At 38.6% G+C, this 19532-nt stretch overlaps 1 protein-coding gene across 4 annotated transcripts in view; it reads right to left on the reverse strand.

The window, feature by feature from the left end:
- Rhobtb1 (Rho related BTB domain containing 1) overlaps positions 1 to 17567 on the reverse strand; it is a 72570-nt gene extending 55003 nt beyond the window's left edge. Inside the window, exons 1-2 of one of the 4 annotated variants that reach the window (XM_076834694.1) lie at positions 17492 to 17567; positions 14698 to 14748 (exon numbers count right to left, since the gene is read on the reverse strand). The gene's annotated coding sequence lies outside the window, so the exon portion shown is untranslated. Of the gene's footprint in view, positions 1 to 14697; positions 14749 to 16800; positions 17048 to 17491 lie in introns of those variants that run through there. The other 3 variants (XM_076834693.1, XM_076834696.1, XM_076834695.1) reach the window with 3 other exon arrangements.
- Positions 17568 to 19532: the final 1965 nt, after the last annotated feature.

Consider the following 19532-nt stretch of genomic DNA (forward strand, 5'->3'; position numbering starts at 1 on the left):
GGTCTGGAGAATTTAGAGATCAAAGACACTGTCCGACTAACCTGAAGGGCATTCTGTACAATATCCTCGTGCAAGAAAGAGCCCTCATCTCTCCTGGCTGCATGTGGAGGACAGAGGAAGGAACCATTTTACAGCCACAGCACAGGGGCCAGCAGCCCGCAGAGCCCATTCCTAGCTAACAAGAGTTTGTTCTGAAACACAAGCCTGGCAAAACCACTGTACAACAAAAAATGTGCCTAAGTGACCAGGAGAAGATCAAATGTGCAGAAGGGTTATATAGGTGACTACTGTTTGTGGAAACCCACCCAGCTCTCCCCTTTTGCCTCTCTCCTCTTCTACCTTACTGCTTGTGGGACCGACTAGGAGAGACGCATCTGGTCAGTACTTTGAATGGGCAGGGGCAGGAGAGATTGTTGGGAGACTGAACCTGAGACCAGGAAAAGGGATCTGCAGGTGACAGAATGAACTAAGAACTGGTTCCTCCCACACCAGTGGAACCCAGGGGAGATCCCTGGTGTGCAGTCTTCCAGTGTGGACTGGCAATTGTTAGGCCCTGGAAGTGCACTGGTTTATAATCTCCAGACCAACGGGCATTCAGCAAAGAACTGGAGTGTATCTAAGGCTAAACTTGGCCTCCAGGAGTTGGGCCTAGCAGATTACCTCTCTCACTCCAGGAACCCCACCCTGAGGATGGAGAAGGCATCACACTGCAGATGACCCCACCTACCATTGCTGAGAAGAGAACCTGAGAATTTTCTGAACTCCACTGGAAACAATTTTTTAACTCTTCATCAAGATCTTATTCCTTTTTATTCTTTTCTCTGTTTAATTGTTACCTTAATAGTTCATGGATATATTCATACTTGTGTTTTTTCTCATTTCTAGCATTTTTGAAGCCAGTTATTTTTCATGGATCACTTTTTTGAGGACTAGGATGTTTGATTAGTATATTTCAGTTTTCTCTTGTCTCTATTATTTCTAGTTTTAATTTGTTAAACTTTTACTTTATTTATATATATATATATATATATATATATATATATATATATATATATATACACACACACACACACACACACACATGTATATATATGTATATATCCTCTCACTTCTCTGTTTTCCTGATTTTTTTCTTCTTTCTGCTAAGAGTCAATCTCTACTGTTCTCTTTTTTACTCTTAACTTTTTACTTGTATATTCTCTCTTCCTCCCTCATAAGTATCACATCATATATCACTTCTGTTCTCTCCTTGTCCACCATTCAAAATTGTAAACCCTGTAACACATTTACTGGTTCTACTGTAAGCAATAACTGACCATATAATTTCTGTTTATTGTGACAATTAACATTGTAGATGACATAGCAGGAACTATTTTGGTTAATGCTGTATATTGTTTGCACTGTATTTGTCTCCCCCTAAATGGTGAGGTACTGGAAACCTTCCAGGACAGTGTAAATCCACAGGGTAGAACTACTGCCTCAGATCCACACGGCTAGATAACCAGACACACAAACAACATGAAAAAGTGAGGGAACAAATTGCCCAAATAAACCAAGATATTTCAATAACAGAATCAATGGCATCACAGTGGAAGAAATGTCAAAGATGAAGTTTAGGATATACATATTTAAAATGACCTGTGAGGTAAAGGATGATGTCAGGAGTGAAATCAGCCAGAAAATATAAGAAGTGAAAGATAACTTCAATAAACATATAGAGATCCCGAATCAGCTGGAAATACTCAAAGAGAAGGAATCAATAAACCAAATTAAAAATTAAGTGGAAAGCATCACAACAGGCAATGAAGACAAAATATACAATCTTGAAAATAAAGTTGACCATGGAGAAAAGATGTTAAGAGACCATAAATGGAACTTCCAAGAAATATGGGATAACATGAAAAGACCAAATTTAAGATTTATCGGGATGGATGAGGGTTCAGAGATACAAACCAAAGGAATGCACAATCCTTTCAATCAAATAATATCAGAAGATTTCACAAACCTAAATAATGAAATGAAAAATAAAATACAAGGAGCTTCCAGGACCCCAAATATACAAAGTTACAACAGACCTACAACAAGGCACATTATAATGAAAATGCCTAGTAAACAGAATAATAGAATTTTAAAGACTGCCAGAGAAAAATTACAGTTTATTTAAAGGGAAATCCATCTGGATCACAATGATTTCTCAACCCAGATCCTCAAAACTAGGTAGTCTCGGAATAATATATACCAAGCTCTGAAAGAAAATGGATGCCATCCAAGAATACTATACCGGGCAAAATTAAGCTTCAAAATTGACAATGAAATAAAAAATCTTCCATGATAAACAAAATGTAAAAGAATTTACAACTAGAAAGCATACACTATAAAATATACTCAATAAAATATTTCACAAAAAGAAATGAAAATAAAAGTGAAAAGTAGCAAATGGAGGAACCATACTAGAAGAATAGTCCACCAAAGAGAAACTAATTCAAATTAAAAACCAGAAATAAATCAAAATAACAGGGAGTAAAATCATTTCTCAATAATAACATTGAATGTAAATGGCCTAAATCATTAATCAAAAGCCATTGACTGGCAGATTGGATTAAAAAACAGGACTCAATAATAGGCTGTCTCGAAAAGACTCACCTCATGGGCAGACATCCAAAGACTGAAGGTAAAAGGATGAGAAAGAACGTATCATTCACATGGAACACACAAACAAGCAGGGGTTTGTATCCTTATATCAGATAAATTGGACGTCAAACCAAAGTTAATCAGAAGAGATAAGCAAGGACATTTCATACTGCCTAAGCAAATTATACTTCAACAAGACATAATAAATGTAAATATGCATGGCCAAACAATGGAGCGTCTTGTACATCAAACAAACCCTTCTCAATTTCAATAGACCATAACACAATAGTGCTCAGTGACTTCAATACACCTCTTTCACCCCTGAGTAAATACTCTAAAAAAAAAAAAAAACTAAATAAAGAGGCCACAGAACTAAAAAATATAATTAATAATTTAGACCTAATAGACATATATAGAATATTTCATCCATCAATAACTGAATACACTTTCTTCTCAGTAGCACACATATCCTCCTCAAAAACAGACCATATCTTAGGCCACAAAGCAACTCTTAGCAAATACAAAATGTATTTTGTATTTCTATCAGATCATAATGGCGTGTAATTAGAAATGAATCATAAATAAATGATAAAATAGAAGCTACTCTAACACTTGGAGACTAAATAGTATGTTATGGAATTATCAATGGATAGCAGAAGAAATCAGGGAGGAATTAAAAAAAATACTTAAGAGGTAAATGAGAACAGTGACACAACAAATACATCCAAATCTCTGGGACATGGGGCGGGGTTGGGGCTCAGTGGTAGAGAGTTTGCCTAGCATGTGTGAGATACTGAGTTTGATCCCTGGCACCACATAAAATAAAATAAAAACAAATAAAATAAAGGTATGTAAGAAATAAAAAAGTGAAACTTAAAAAAAAAATCTCTGGGACATTATGAAGGCAGCGCTAAGCAGAAAGTTCACTGTATTGAGCTCATTCAGTAAAAGAATAGAAATTCACCATAAAAATATCTTAACACTACATCTCAAAATTCTATAAAATAAGAACAAATCAATACCCAAAGCAGTAGAAGACAGAAAATAATTAAAATCAACAATGAAATTGAAACAAACAAAAAATTCAAAAAATTGAGGCCAGGCATGGTGGCCCACGCCTGTAATTCCAGTGGTTCACTAGGCTGAGGCAGGAAGATCAAGATTTCAAAGCCAGCCTCAGCAACCTAGCAACAGCACTAAGCAACTCTAGGAGACCCTGTCTCTAAATGGAATGTAAAAAAGGGCTTGGTATGTGGCTCAGTGGATAAGAGCCTCTGGGATTAGTCCCTGATACCAAGAAACAAAACAAAACAAAACAAAAAAACAAATCAATGAAACAAAATGTTGGTCTTTTCGAAAAAATAGATTTAAAAAACTCTTAACCAAGCTAACGACGAGAATGTGACAACTCAAATTACTAAAATTTGTGTTATAAAAGGAAATATCACAATGGACACTACTAAAATACAGCTAATAATCAAAAACTATTTTGAAATTTATATTCTTATTTATAATAATTTATAATCTTATTAAAGATTGAAAATGTTGAAGACAACGACAAATTTCTAGAGACATATGACTTACCCATACTGAATCAGGAAGACTTAGGAAATTTAAACAGATCAATCTCAAGCAATAAAATTGAAGACTCCATCAAAGGATTACCAACAAGCAAAGCTCAGGACCAGGCGAAGTCTCAGCTGAGTTTTACCAGACCTTCAAAGAAGAACTAACACCAATCCTCCTCAAATTATTCCATGAAATAGAAATGGAAGGCACCCTTCCAAACTCATTCTATGAAGCTAGTCACCTTGATACCCAAGCCAGATAAATCACAGAAAGAAAACTTCAGACCAATATCCCTGATGAACATGGATGCAAAAGTTCTTAATAAAATACTGGCAAATCACATACAAAAACATATTTAAAATATAGTGCAGCATGAGTAAATGGGGTTCATCCCAGGGATGCACAGTGCAACAAATGGAAATCAATAAACATAATTCATCACATCAGTGGACTTAAAAGACAAAAATCACATGATTATCTCAATAGATGCAGAAAAAGCATTTGCAAAAGACAGCATCCATTCATGTTCAAAACAGTAGAAAAACTAGGGATAGGAGGAATAAATCTCAACATTGTAAAAGCCAAATATGTTAAACCCAAGGCCAACATCATTCTAAATGAAAAAAAAATCGAAAGCATTCCTTCTAAAAAGTGGAACAAGGTTGCCCTCTTTCATGACTTCTGTTCAATATAGTCCTTGAAAATCTAGCTAGAAAAATTATGCAGAAGAAAAAGTAAGGGGATACAAATAGTAAAAACAAACAAACAAATAAAAAACCCCTCCTGTTTATCCCTATTTGCTGATGACATGATTCTATATTTAAAAGATCCAATAAATTCCACTAGAAAACTTCTACAACTCATAAATGAATTCATCTAAGTAGCAGGATATAAAATTAACTCCTATCAGTCAACTTCATTCCTATACAGCAGTGATGAATCAACTGAAAAAGAAATTAGGAAAACCATCCCATTCACAGTAGCCTCAAAAAAATATTTTGGAATTAGTCTAAGAGGTGAAATACCTCTATCACAAAAACTACAGAACACTAAGGAAATAAATTGAAATTGATCTTAGAAGATGGAAAGATCTCCTCCATTCTTGGAAGGCAGAATTAATATTGTCAAAATGACTATACAACCAAAAGGGCTATACAGATTTAGTGCAATTCCTGTTAAAATTCCAATGATAGTGTTCGTAGAAATAGAAAAAGCAGTCATGAAATTCATTTGGAAAAATAAGAGAACCAGAATAGCCAAAGCAATCCTTAGTGACAAAAGTGAAGCAGGAGGCATCACAATACCAGACTTAAATTATACTACAGAGCTATGGGAACAAAAACACCATGGCATTGGCACCTAACAGAGAGGAAGACCAATGGTACTGAACAGAAGACAGAGACACAATCCACATAAATAGTGTAATCTCATATTAGACAAAGTTGCCATAAACATACATTGGACAAAAGATAGCCTCCTCAATAAATGATGCTGGGAAAACTGGAACTCCATATATAGCAAAATGAAATTAACTCCCTCCCTCTCACCCTGCACAAAACTCAAATCAAAGTGGATCATGGGCCTAGGCATTAGACCAGAGACCCCAGGCCTATTAAAAGAAAAAGTAGACCCAAATCTCCATCATGTTGGCTTAGGAACTGAATTACTCAACGAGACTCATAAAGTACAAGAAGTAAAATAAAAAAAATCAATAAATGGGATGGTATCAAACCCAAAAGATTCTTCATCAGCAAAGGAAACAATCAAGAATGTGAAGAGAGAGCCTACAGAATGGGAGAAAACCTTTGTCACCTGTACCTCAGAGACAACATTAATCTCCAGCATATATACAGAATTCAAAAAAACTTAACACAAATAAAAACAAATCAAAAAATGAGCAAAAGTACTGAACAGATACTTCACAGAAGAAGAAATATGACTGGTCAACAAATATATGAATAAATATGTTTAATATCTCTAGCAATTAGATGAAAAACAGATAAAAATAACATTGAGATTCCGTCTTATTCCAGTCAAAATTGCAATCATCAAGAATACATGTAACAATAAATGTTGGTGTGAATGTGAAGAAAAAAGTACACTCATATATTGCTGATGGAACGCAAATTGGTACAAACACTCTGGAAAGCAGTATGGAGATTCCCCATAAAACTTGAAATGGAACAACCATTTGACTCAGTTATCCCACTCCTTTGCATATACTCAAAGCACTTAAAATCAGCATACTATAGTGACACAGCCACATCATGTTTATAGAGCTCAATTCACAATAGCTAAGCTATGGAACCAACCTAGGTGTCCTTCAAAGGATGAATTGCCGAAGAAAATATGGTATATACACACAATGGAATGTTACTCAGACATAAAGAAGAATGAAATTATGGCATTTGCTGGTAAATAGATGTAACTGGAGACTATCATGCTAAGTGAAATAATCCAAGGGGCTGGGGTTGTGGCTCAGTGGTAGAGCGCTCACCTAGCATGTGCAGGGTGCTGGGTTTGATCCTCAGCACCACATAAAAATAAAATAAAGATTAAAAAAAAAAAGAAATAAGCCAATCCCCAGAAAACCAAAGGCCTTCTGATCTCTAACATACAATAATGGGGGTGGGAAGGAAAAATAGAAGTTCACTGAATTAGACAAAGGGGAATGAAAGGAGGAAGGGAATAGGAAAGATAGAATGAATTATACATTACTTTTGTATAACACGTATCAAGATATGACCAGTGTAATGCCATATCATGTAGAGCCACAAGAATGGAAAGTTATACTCCATGTATGTATAATATGTAAAAATACACTCTAATGTCATATATATCTGAAAAGAACAAATAAAAAAATCTGAAAAAATGAATTAGTAATCAACACATGGTCAAGTCTTTAAAGAGATGTCAAAGTTTTATGTGCTTTTTTGAGAAAGCTAATATCAAGTCCAAAGACTCCTGGTTCTTAAGAACCATCCTCATGAAGGAAAGTGTCTATAGTGCTGTGTAGTAAGCTGCTCACTGGAAGCATTCTCTAAGGATGTCAGTAGGCTGGCTTCTATAGCACCAGAGAGCACCTGCTGTGTTCAGATACAATGACAATTAAGCAACTGGATTTAAACATTTGTGAGATTACAACACAACAGTTGGGATTAGGTTATGCTCTGATTCAAGCAAATGAAGAAAATTCTTTTTCAAGATTTCTCAGGTAAGTTAGACCATAAATACAGCTATACCTGCTGAACAGACTAATAGGAAAACATTCTCTGATCTTTCCAGACTAAATAAAGACTTGGAGAGATTTTAGTTGTCATATCAAAAGAGAGTCCATGGTCTACCTCAAATAAACAAAAATATTAGAATCTGAAATATTCCAGGAGTTCATTGCCGATCCCGGATACACATAAAAGAAAACCATTTCCCTTACTTGAAAGCCTCTTTCCAGGAGTCTTAATGATCAGCTGCCAAATTTAGCCTTTGGTTCCATGTCTACAATATCTATTACTCCCCCTTGCTTATTGATGTGAGGCCAAATTTTATCCCTCTTCAGAATGCACAAGTGCAGATGTGTGGATGAAAGATGGAGGTTGGGAACCTACACTGAAAAAAGCCTGGTGAACAAGCTGTTATGAATGGAAGCACATGGCTTCATGACTCAGAGAACTAAAAGTACATTCACACAAAAGAATCAATGGCCTTGGTCATGTTATATGAGAAGGAAGAGAGAAGGAGGGTTGTAGAGAAGGCAATCAAGAGGTTTCCTATTCATTATAATCACTGTGGGATTTGTTTTGAAAGTTTTGGGAGAAAGTTCTTGGCAACTCTATTCAAAGTAACCAGCCACTGGCAACAGCCTATCAACAGCAGCATGGATAAATAAATAATAATTTGGGGTCTATTCATACAAGGGAATACTATACACCACAAAAATGGATGAACTCTTGCTACATACATTATGAATGAATCTCACAATCATAATATTGGGGGAATGAAGCCAGATGCAAAAGAATACGTAGGGTATAATTTCATTTATATCAAGGCCAAAAGCTTGCAAAACTCATCTATGGTCAAGGCTGTGGTTATCTCAGCTGAGTAGTGACTGAATGGAGCACAAGAGGGCTTCTTGGAGCTGGTAAAGTTCTGTGTTTCTCTGTGGGTGTGTTCAGTCTGTGAACATCCTTTTTTATATACTTACAATTTATAATTTTTTGTTTATGTAAGATACACATATATTGAGTTCATATTCCAGAGCCCTAATGTAGATCTACTAAAACTATAGACTATATATTCCTCAGGGTATCCCTATCAATGTACAGCCAAAGTTGAAGACCACTGGACCAAGTGAACTACCTCCAGTGGCGTGCTGGAGCCAACCCCTACCAGTTTGTGAGAACAAGTTTCTAAATTCTGGGAATTTGGCAAGGCCATGAAAATAGTATTAAATATTAAACCATATAACTTTACTATTAAATAAAGTATACTAAAATCAATAGCAATAATTAATCAAAAAATCTTTACTAATCATTTTATCCTTCAGTACAATCTAGAATTTTGAGGTATTCATGCAATTTTATCTGTGTGGTGAAAATACCATATAGAGGTGTGCTACTTGTACCATTTTGACCCAACTTTGTGCTCAGTCACATTAGTAGTTTAAAATTGTCCACAGTGGGAATATTTATACCACATAAATTATTGATCTTATAAATCTGGGCTTATTGTTCTGTTGATTTTCTAGATTTAAGAAAATAATTATAAAATTGTTAATAATGCAGAATAAATTTAAAGACGTGTTGTATGTGTAGTTGTTGCATTGTGAGTAGATTTGAGGAAACAGCCTACCAGAATTTAAAAACTATTACCCATTTCAGCAAAAAAATCATTCACATCTTTGATAAACAGGAACAATTTTGACACATCTATTTGTTGTTTCACTTTTATCTTACTCAACAACATAAAAGAAAACATCAGCCAACACTTATATGGCAACTACTCTCCGTTGCCAATTGTACCATATGTTGATTTTGGATATAAGAGTTCAGCAATACCAACAAAAGTATTTTGTGAGGCCCAATTGGCAAAATGGAATTTATACAATCTTTATGTCAGTAGCATTTATTTTTTTAGGTGCTAGTGACAACCTAAGGCCTTGCACATGCTAAGCATGCACAGTACCACTGAGCTATCCATCCAGACCCTCGGAGCATTTAAAAGTGATCTGCCAGCACTGTCTTCCCTGTTTAAGATTCCATGACTCTTTTTATTACTTAGAAATAAGGGACTGGAGATATAGCTCAGTTGGGAGAATGCTTGCCTCACATTCACAATCCCCAGCACCACCAAAAAAAAAAAAAAACCAAGTAAGCAATGTAAGGTGACAACCTAATTAAGATCTACACAGGACAACTTTTAGCTTAAGATACAGTAATGTATTTACAACCTCACTATATAAAGCCTGGTCCTTAGATCTGCAGCTTTGGGATCAATGGGGAACTTGTTAGAATCCCACCATCTCAGGCCCCACCTAAGAAATCCTGAACCAGAAAGTGCCTTTGAACAAGATGCCCATTCTTGCTGTTCACACATTAATAAGTTTGAGCACTGCTTTAAAAATAATTAATCCCTTGATGAAAACTGAAGCCTATATAGAACCAACTTGACTGTAGTAATAAAATCAGGGACAATCTAGCAACTGTTTATTCCTAAGCCTCCAACCCAGATTTAGACACTTCAGAGCATTGAGAAAAACACATAACTGCTACTCCTAAACTTGAAGAAAAGGATGTACATCTTGCAATATAATTTGCCAAATACTAAAAAGGGAAACTGTGCCACCAGGAAAATAAATCTATTTGAGGTCACTTGGTTATTAATAAAGAAGGAAAAACAGGTACAAAAATAAGAAAACATATCATAACAGTTAACTTTGGTGTGATGAATAGAATGTGTTGCCAAAGACCTGACTCCAAAAGTCCAAAGCAGGGCAGCAAGTGCCACCAGACCAAGTGAAGCAGCTGGGGCGAGGAGTGTGATGAGACACCTTCCAGAGGTGTCATTGAGGCCAGGGTAGATATCAAGTGCTGGGGCTGAAGGAGGAAACTGTAGTGTTTATACCTTTTCCTACCAACACACCAGTCGTCAACATACCACAAGGAAAAGAGCATACCTTACCCTACCCCATATTCATTTTGGCAATCACTCCAAATGAAGACAGGAAAACTCAGTCTCATGCACATAAAAACTGAAAGCAAAAGTTTTCTACTAGCGATCATTCTTTGGCAATCTTTCTTAGTTATTTGGCTGAAAATATACTGATGCTTTGAGAAGCAAAGGTCTGTGTGAAAAACACGTTAACATACTTAAAACAGGGTCCGGAAGAAAATCTCCAAGAGGAACTTGCCATTAGTTTGTGATAGAAACTAAAGCCATAAAATAATTCAAGTAAACCTTTATCAACTCTAGGGGTATGTGGAAAATAAATACATTTATGCCTGGGCTGCTGTACCGAGAAATAGTCATGGAAAAAAGGGTTATCATAACCAACTAGATGATATCAGAACTCAATGGCTCCAGTAAATTTAGGGGTGAAATGACTTGACTATCCCAACATAACATTTTCCTTTGAGATTCTCTGGGAAGGCAAAGAAGAAAACTAAGCCTTACTGAGCATCTACTATGTGTTTCACATGTGTGACTTCATAATATCCTTGTAATCCTCCATGGGAAGTGATACTTCACCCATTTATCGATGAGGAAAGTGAGGAAATATTTCACCCAAGGCACACAGCTAATTAAAAACAAAACAAACAAAAAAAAGCAAAGCTCAGTCAATATTTAAATGCTACAAGAAGATTGCTCAACTGAGAGCATGGACAGAATCAGAGTTTGGGGTGCTATTTTTTTTTTAAGAGGGTAAAGGACTGTTCTGCCTTGACACTAGTGTCGATATCTGAGGTTTCTCTTAGTACATGTCTTTATACTGCTGGCATCCTCTTGTCACCCATTTCTGGATGTGCCTTAGGTTTCAGATGTACTTTGGACTCGGTGGTTGTAATTTTGGCTAAGTTGGAGGGTTTAGAAGACTTGGCACTTTTCAGGCAGTGTTATGTAATGGAATTGAGCCCTGGCTGGGATTTGGAAACCTGGGTTCAGTTCAGGCGGTGTCACTTATTAACTGAGAGCGGCCAAGTTGCATGGCTCTCTCGGGTGCCAGTATTTTATCAACTACATGACGTTGAACCAAGTACCCTGAAGAACTTTCCTGGCTCCACAATTCAACTCTTCTTGACTCAACTGTTTACAACTGTGACTTGCATCAAAATATATTTGAAATGAATTGAGATGGCAGATTTATACAGGCAAGACTGTGAGGTAATTCAAGGTATAAAAACCTAAAGAATAATTATCTAACTTCTATTACTCTTGCCATCTGAAAGAGTAATCTGGAATGAAATGGTTTAAAGTGTTTCTTTTTTTTAAAGCTCTGCTTTGTATTAGCTCTTTAACTTAATATCTCTGAGTTCCATTCTGTGCTTCCATAGAAGTGGAATTGATAACGAATATTAGCTGTCATGTAGTGAAGTGTCTCGTCTCCAGCAGGAGCATAAGAAGTGAAGTGCTGGCTGTATTTATTGCAGGGGTCATTAAGGGTTTGGCCTATGGTTGGATAACAGTTCAAAGGAAACTTCTCCATAGAGGGATGGAGCCTGAGATCACAACCTCATTAACACTGGGAACTGGCCATTAACCTGTGTCTGTGCAATAAATAAACTCAGGTGTAGCGTGGAGAAATAGAATTGCTCTCTTCTAGACCTACTGGCATTGCTTACTTTCTTTGTCAAACATGCTAATTCACCCTTTAGTGAATAAAACTGGAAGAGAGACAAGCGGACATATTTGGTGGCACAACTAGAGGGAGTATATGAAGACAGGAAAGACCTCAACATCCAGAAAACCTAAAAAGAGGCTGTTAAGATCTTTATTTGCCCATTTTCTAATTTCTGCCCTCTGGGCATAAGGAACAAAAGGTACCAGAAGGAGGAAAGGGTGGCTTTACTTTGTCTATAAATGAAAATAAACAAGCAAATAAATAAATAAATAAAATGCAAATAAATAACCTATCTGTAAACAACCCATCACTTTGAGGGACTGCCTTTTGCCTCCATCCCCCCAAAGCTTTTCCTTTCTCTCCCCTGCCCCATCACTCACATATTCTCCTACCTCCTGTCCTTTTCCCTCTCCAGTTTTTTGTGACTTCCTATTCCTTTCCTTTCCAAGATTTGTTTCAATGTTGTGAGACTGGTGGAAAGCCTGGGTAGAGAAGATGAATCCAAGGACCCAATTATGGGAAGCCAAAGGGGAGTGCTTCCTATCATGAGACTATACTGCTTGTTTTCTAAAAGACAAACCAAAAGAAAGTTTTGAAAATCTTCTCTGTTTTCTACAAGTAGATTCACCAACTCAAGCCAGCAAGAGTTCAAATGTTTCTAGACATTTTAGAAGAGGCAAGTGATGCCTATTAACCAAAGCCTTCTGAAGTTCAAAAAAGGAAACAAATGATTGATTACTAATTAAGTGATAATTATTAGAGATACCATGCTAATCTCCAAATTTCTTTTGGCTCTAACATTATGTAATTGGCAGTATAATTTTATTGCTTTAAATAAATTATGGGTTTAGAGTTGTTATATTGATGTTTTTATGACACACCGATATCAAAACTAACCATATATTGGTTGGCAGGTGTTGGCCTGTAAAGGGATCTTCCTGATAATAATAGTGCTCTTTTGGAATATGATTTATTTTCTAACACTCCATGATGAGCAACTTTTACAGGACAAAGCTCCTATAGAGGACGTGTTCAACAACCCCTTGAATGCTTAAAAATGCCTCTTAACTAATTACACTTTTAGAGCTTTTAGCTTGAGTTGGGGGTATGTGGACATTAAAAAGATAAGTATCTAAAGGTTTTTTAGTAAGCTGTTTCCTATTTCATTTTTTATTACTCCTTTATAGAAAACTCCCTAAGAAGGATTAACAACTGTTACAAATTATTCTACCCATGCCTCAAAAAAAGGAGGGGGAGGGAAAAGGGGGTAAGAGAGGGTTGTTAATTCAGACACAAACTAAAAACATCCTGCTTAAACTTCAGATGTCGCCCATTTCCAGGACTTTGGTATTATGTGTCCAAATCTATTTCTGTAGCACCTTTCAGACAAACTGAGGCTCCAGAAGGAATATAGCACTTGTAAACATCATACCAAATTATAGTGTTTTTTCAAAGATGCTGTGCAGTCAATCAGTCCATGATTTTGTTATGAAGCTTTTGAAGCAATGTCATTGAGATATTTTAACTTAATGGCTCTGGACAACTGCATAATCTCTCCCCATCAGGTTGAAATTTCTACATTCTCTTTTCCCAAACTTTCACTCATTTATCATCTATTCAGACAAAACATGTGCTTGGAAAGTTTCTTCATACATACATGGAATTGCAAAGTAATCCCACAGAGTGGAAAATGATGAACTTTTTGTAAATATACCACTGGCTCCCAATTTGGCCTTCTGACTTGCTCTATCTTGATTTATTCTCTATTTTTTCATATATGAATGTTTAGTATTTTGCTTTTTAAATCTGTTTATAAAATTCTTGAAGCCAGAGATCTCAGGATAAAAATCTCATTTTTGACAGAATTATGCTAGAAAGTATACATAAATACTTATATTATTTTCACTGTTTTACCTAAAAGAGTGGAATTTATTCTTTTGCAGTGGCTGGGCTATTGAGTGTTATTATATAAACTGTAATTATTAAGTTGTCCTAGACAAATCACTTAATATTTCTTTGCCTAAAATTTCCCTAGTAGAGAAGAATTTTTGAAGAAGTAGTTTATGTCTTGGATTAAGACAGAACTTCAAAAAAAAAAAAAATCCTATTTGTGCTATTTACTATAGGGATTAAATGTAGAACTATAGAACTTCCAACTCCTTCCTTATAGCCTGGGGTCAAGAAAGTAGTTTCACTTCATGGGAATTTTTTTTTTTTTTTAAGGCACAATGAAATCATAAATGTACAGAATGGAGCACACTGTCTAAGTTCATGCTAAATAAATATCAATTATTTTTGTTTCAAGTTCTTTACAGGTCCAGAGTGCTAAGATCAAGACAGAAGTAAACCTCAATTATTGAGTCTCCAGATCCCCCTAGTCTCAACTGTCTGGCACCAGACAGAATCTCCAAAGTGGAAAAAAAAAAAAAAAAAGTTTTACAAAAGACAAACTGATTCAAGGCTTGTTTTAATACCAGTTTACTCATAGAATAAAGAGAATAATCACTGAGCTTGTGATATGCATAACTGAGCACACAAAATGACAAAAACAATTCCTTTTAAGACAAATGACTAAGAAACCTGTTCTAAAATGCATGCTCAGAATTAAGACACAGGATGTCATCAGTCTATATGTGGTCATGGGTTTGTACAAAGACACTGACCTGGCTTGCTGGAAGTGAAGAAGAGAACACCCTGCTCTCAGCTGGACTTACCTGCACAAAAGAGAGAAATATTTTATAAATCTTACTGTCAGGAACACAGTTGTTTGCCCTTCTCCCCAAGAAAGGGTAGAATCCACTTTACTTCTGCTAAGTGCCAGTGTAGAAGTGGCATTTCTGTGGGTCAAATATATCTTGAAATAGCTAGGGTAACATTTTGTAGCATTTGTGAAAAATACATTTCTGAGCATTTTGGAATGATTAAAGAAAAAAAAAGCATTTGGCCACAAACTCATGGATGGGAACAATGAAAACTTTATAGACAGTTTACAATACACAAGTTATAGAAGTGGGCATGCTATTCCTCCAAAATAGAATTTTTAGACAACATAATCACAACTAAAGTCCAGAATGTCAGAATAAAGAGAATAATCACTGAATTTTTGATATGCATAACTGAGCACACGAAATGCCAACAAAAGCAATTCTGTTTTTTCTTATTATATTTGTATAATTAATAAATTGCATTATTATTTCAATAACATCAATCTGTTATGTGTGTTTCTATTCCTATCTCTGTGATCACACACTGCCAGGTGTACTTAATATTTACACTACCTTCAGAAGCTGGGCAACTAACAGTAATAAGCAAGTTTAGAAGAATATTGACCATGATTTTATTGCTTCCCAATAACTTTTCAAAGCCTTCCATAATGAGATTGACTGGTTGAACTAATATGACCAAATATAATCCAAGAATCTCCCAGGAAACCTAGTTTAATATAACAATTTACTGCCCACTCCACCTGTGGAGCAGTTTGCAGATATTATTTATGCTGCAAAGAGCTTGTGTTTATTTTCTAGTATCCACTGGCTCTCTAAGCATCTAAAAGCTTATTGGAAAGGAAATGCAAATTTCTAAATAGAGTTTGTAAACCAGTTTAACGGCCTATTGACTTTTTACTATCTGATGAGAATGACAGGACTCATACAAAGAAGAAAATCACTAATAACTTAGTATTACTTTTGCAGTTTAGAATGTTTCCTATAGAATATGCAGCACAGCCCCAGTTCGGGGTGGGGTGGCCCCAAACCAATGAAACCTCAAGCTGAGCATCTGGCTAAAGTTCAACAGGGGTCCCAGAACAGCATAGGTTGGAGGAGTTCAAAGTGAGGGAAACTTTTCTTAACTTCCTAGAGTTTCCGAGATCTTGATGCTTCTGTGTATATATCAACTTTCATGCATTTTTCCCCCAGCAAATGTGTACAGTCAGCTCCAGAGGCACAGCTTGTGTGCTGACGTGCAAAGCCAAGTCAAAACCCTGTGCTTGGCGCACTCTTCTAACTTTCTGGCTTGTCCAAGTCTAAATATTGACATTGCTCCTCAGTTGAGATGTTTGATACTGCTGGGGATGGAAACGACACAGCTAACTGTAGGATCTAATGATACATTTTTACACACTTGTGCTTTCCTTCCATTTCTTTTTGGGGGCGGAGGTTGTTTTCTCTTCTCTCCCCCGGGAGTATTTTCCCCGAAAGCTGAGCACACAGATTGAAGGTGAGGTGTGTGCAAGCCCCTCATGGCAGCACCTACCGTTGTCACAGCAACTCAAAACAGACTCCATAGACACGGGGTTTGGGGTGGAAGGGAGGGAGCGCCAAATGTGGGCTCCAGTCAACTCTCAAGGGGTGCAAGCGCCAAAAGGGCCAGCGTATCTGCCTTTCTAGGTCCTCCCGTTCCCCACCACTGTCCTTCGAAGAAAAAGAGCTTTCTTGTAGGCGCGGCACCACCCCCTCCCGGCGCAGCCAGCCTGCTAAGGGTGCCTTTGTACATTTTCTCAGCTCCAAGTTAGGGGCGCGGCTGGGCGGGCACTCCTAGAAATCTCTTCTGCTTGCCTCTGATGGGAAGGTACCCGGCCTCACAGAGAGGCGAGGGCGGCCCCTACAGCAGTTTTGTCCCACAACTCACTCTCGGGGTGCTGCTGGCCGCTTGGCACGGCCCCAGGAGCCCCCACCTGCCACCCGCGGGAGCCAGGGCGGTGGGGGCTCCGCGGCTGCTGTTTGGAGAAGTTTCATACCGTAGCGCACTCACGACACAGAACCTACCCTGAAGCCGAGCGAGACGCGAGCTCTCTCCGCCTTCAAGGGCCAGGGGGGAAGCGGGGGACCCCGCCACTCAGCAGCAGCCACGGCTGCGCGCGGTCGCGGGTGTGCGCGGCCCCTGCGCGCGGCGTGCCGCCCGCCGCCCAACTTTGCACAAAGGCAGCATGGCACTGTCTCGTCTCGCCTGCCTCGCCTCGCCGGCTCGCCCAGCCGCTGCCGCTCTTCCCTGTCCGGGGCGAGAGGGGCTCGCCCCTTTCCACCGTTAGCCCTCCCCTTCTCCTGTCCCCACCCCGCTCCCAGGCGGTGCAGCCGGGCGGAACCGAGAGCCCGGCACCTAGCTCCGACGCGGTGGCGGCCGCAGCTCGCACTGTGACGTTAGCAGCCTTCGAGGCTATTTATATCCACACGATTGGATTTCATTCATGAAACCAGGGCCTGGTGTGTCTGAGCTCTAGTGCGCGAGTGGCAAAGGTGCCTCGGCTTTGCGCAGACCCGAGCGGCCTCGGCTCGGAAGCGGACTACCCGGGGCAAACATGCGCAGAGCCGAAGAGACCCCGGCCCTTCTAGCGAGAGGCCGCGAGGGGAGGGTCTGAAAGATCTATGCCCACGTCCCCCATTCCCAACACCCCACCCATTCCCGCACATCTGTTGGCCTTTTGTCCCAGGCTCTGCAAAAGTAAGTTGGGCCACTAACCGGCTGGGTAGCATGGCTTTCTTCCCCTAGGAGCTGACCGGCCGCGGACTCCGAGGGAGGACATTGGCTTTTGTTTCAAAACCGAGCCCAGCTGCTGACTAAGGGCTGAGATAGCCCAGCCTCCTCCTCCCCTGGGCGGCTGCACGTGCTGGCTGGCTCTTGCCTCTCTACCACCTTCCCTTGCAACTTGGCTGGAGGTGTCCACACAGCGGGGCGTAGCGACACACCTCTACCCCGGACCCAAGTAAAGAGGAAATTTACAATCGCTTGCAAATGGCTGAGTGAAGAGGTGAAATTGACTTCTGGTCTCTCAGGTAGTGTCAGAATTCTTGGAAGCCCCCAAACAAGCCTTACCCTCCATGCAAAAACTCTTTTAACACTCTTCCAGATAGACTGTCCTCCCACCCCCCATGCATTCACATAGTAAATGCTTATAGAGTACCTACAGGATGTTAGGAACCCTGCTAAGCTCTAAGGAGGTGACAGTATATACAACCAACCTATTTCCTGACCTCCGGGAACTTTTAGTCATCCTGCTAAAATTAATATGCCTTAAACCCCCTCACTCACAACCCCTGAACAGACCACTGGGCGATAAAGGACCACTGTGTTCAGCTATCTTAAAGGATATGATAATTTAATAAACTTTATTGATGCTGAGTACCAAGGGCTTGGGACACAAACATCACCAATGTATCCTTGGTCTTAACAAGTAATGTGTTCCCTATATGGAAAGGCCAGGGGGGGAAAGGAGCCATATTTTATTTTAAGCGTCATTTATTTGTTCTATACCACGCCCCCCATTCCCCCCGCCCCCCAAACATGAAAGCATTTCAAAAGAAAATAAACTTTTCTATCCCTCAGCCTTTTCCAGGAAAACATCTTCAGTTTCCCAGGTGGATTACTTTCTTCACCTAGAATTCCCGATGAATTTCGGGTCATTAAATATTTCTACTCTCCCTCCATTAGTTTATGTACATATATTCTCTTCTTAGAGGTAAACACTATGGGCACGGAGAAAATGTTTTACAAGGAAAGGTATCACGGGTAACCTGCTCTGCTTGAACCATACTCACTGCACTATTGTTGGAAACAGTTATCAAGGCTCTAAACTCTGACACCATGAAGACAGGGCAGTAAAAAGTCAAGTAGGGGTGTCTCAAGAACTTCAACACACACAAGAGTCCCATCACTCACTTGGCACAAACTGACTTCCTTTAGTCTATTTTTAAAATGACTCCATTTTGAAAGGCTTAATCAATATATATTCCTTTCAGGAACACATTTCCTGGGAAAAGTTAATTAACCCTGTTCACTCCTAGCAATCACTCCTCTTCATTGCAAGCTATTTCTTTTCAAAATGCCCTAAGGGCTAAGATAGTAACTCAAATGAAGTGAGAATCAACATGTGTTACAACCCTCACATGTGGCCAGCACAGGACTATGTGGCATAAAACCTATTTTTGTCATTTAATGGGCACAACAACTGAGGAAGCAGATGCTATTATTATCATAACCATTTTAAAGATAAGGTAACTTAGGTTCAGAAAAATTTATTTCCTAAAGTTTTGACAGTTGTATTTGCATCTGGGTCATTCTGTGCCAAAGTCTTATTTTTATCTCTAACCTGCTTTTTAATATCTTGCCTTTCCTCAGTGTCTTCCTTTCCCTCAGTTACAGTTTTAAGAGTTAAGTGTCTCTCTTAAGCAACAGGCAGGTGCTGAGAGCAGAAAGACACCTACACAAAGACACTAGTTGGCAGGCCATTACCTTTTCCTCCCAGGGGCCACTAAAGCCCTCAGGCTTCCCAAAGACACTCCTCCTGAAGGGTATAAAGATCAACTAGTCATTTTGGAATTGTACCTAAATCTAAGGGAAACTCATTGGAAGAGCTTTCAGGAAAATAAACTCGAATCAACAGCAATTCAGATATGAGGAAAAGTCATTGTTCTGGAATTCCTTCCAAGCAAGGGCTGAGAGCTAAAGAAGACATTGTCTTAAGGTGTTATGTAGCCCCTAAACCTTACACATTAAACCCCCA

The sequence above is a fragment of the Callospermophilus lateralis genome, chromosome 15 (assembly GCF_048772815.1).
Source record: "Callospermophilus lateralis isolate mCalLat2 chromosome 15, mCalLat2.hap1, whole genome shotgun sequence".
Lineage (NCBI taxonomy): Eukaryota > Metazoa > Chordata > Mammalia > Rodentia > Sciuridae > Callospermophilus > Callospermophilus lateralis.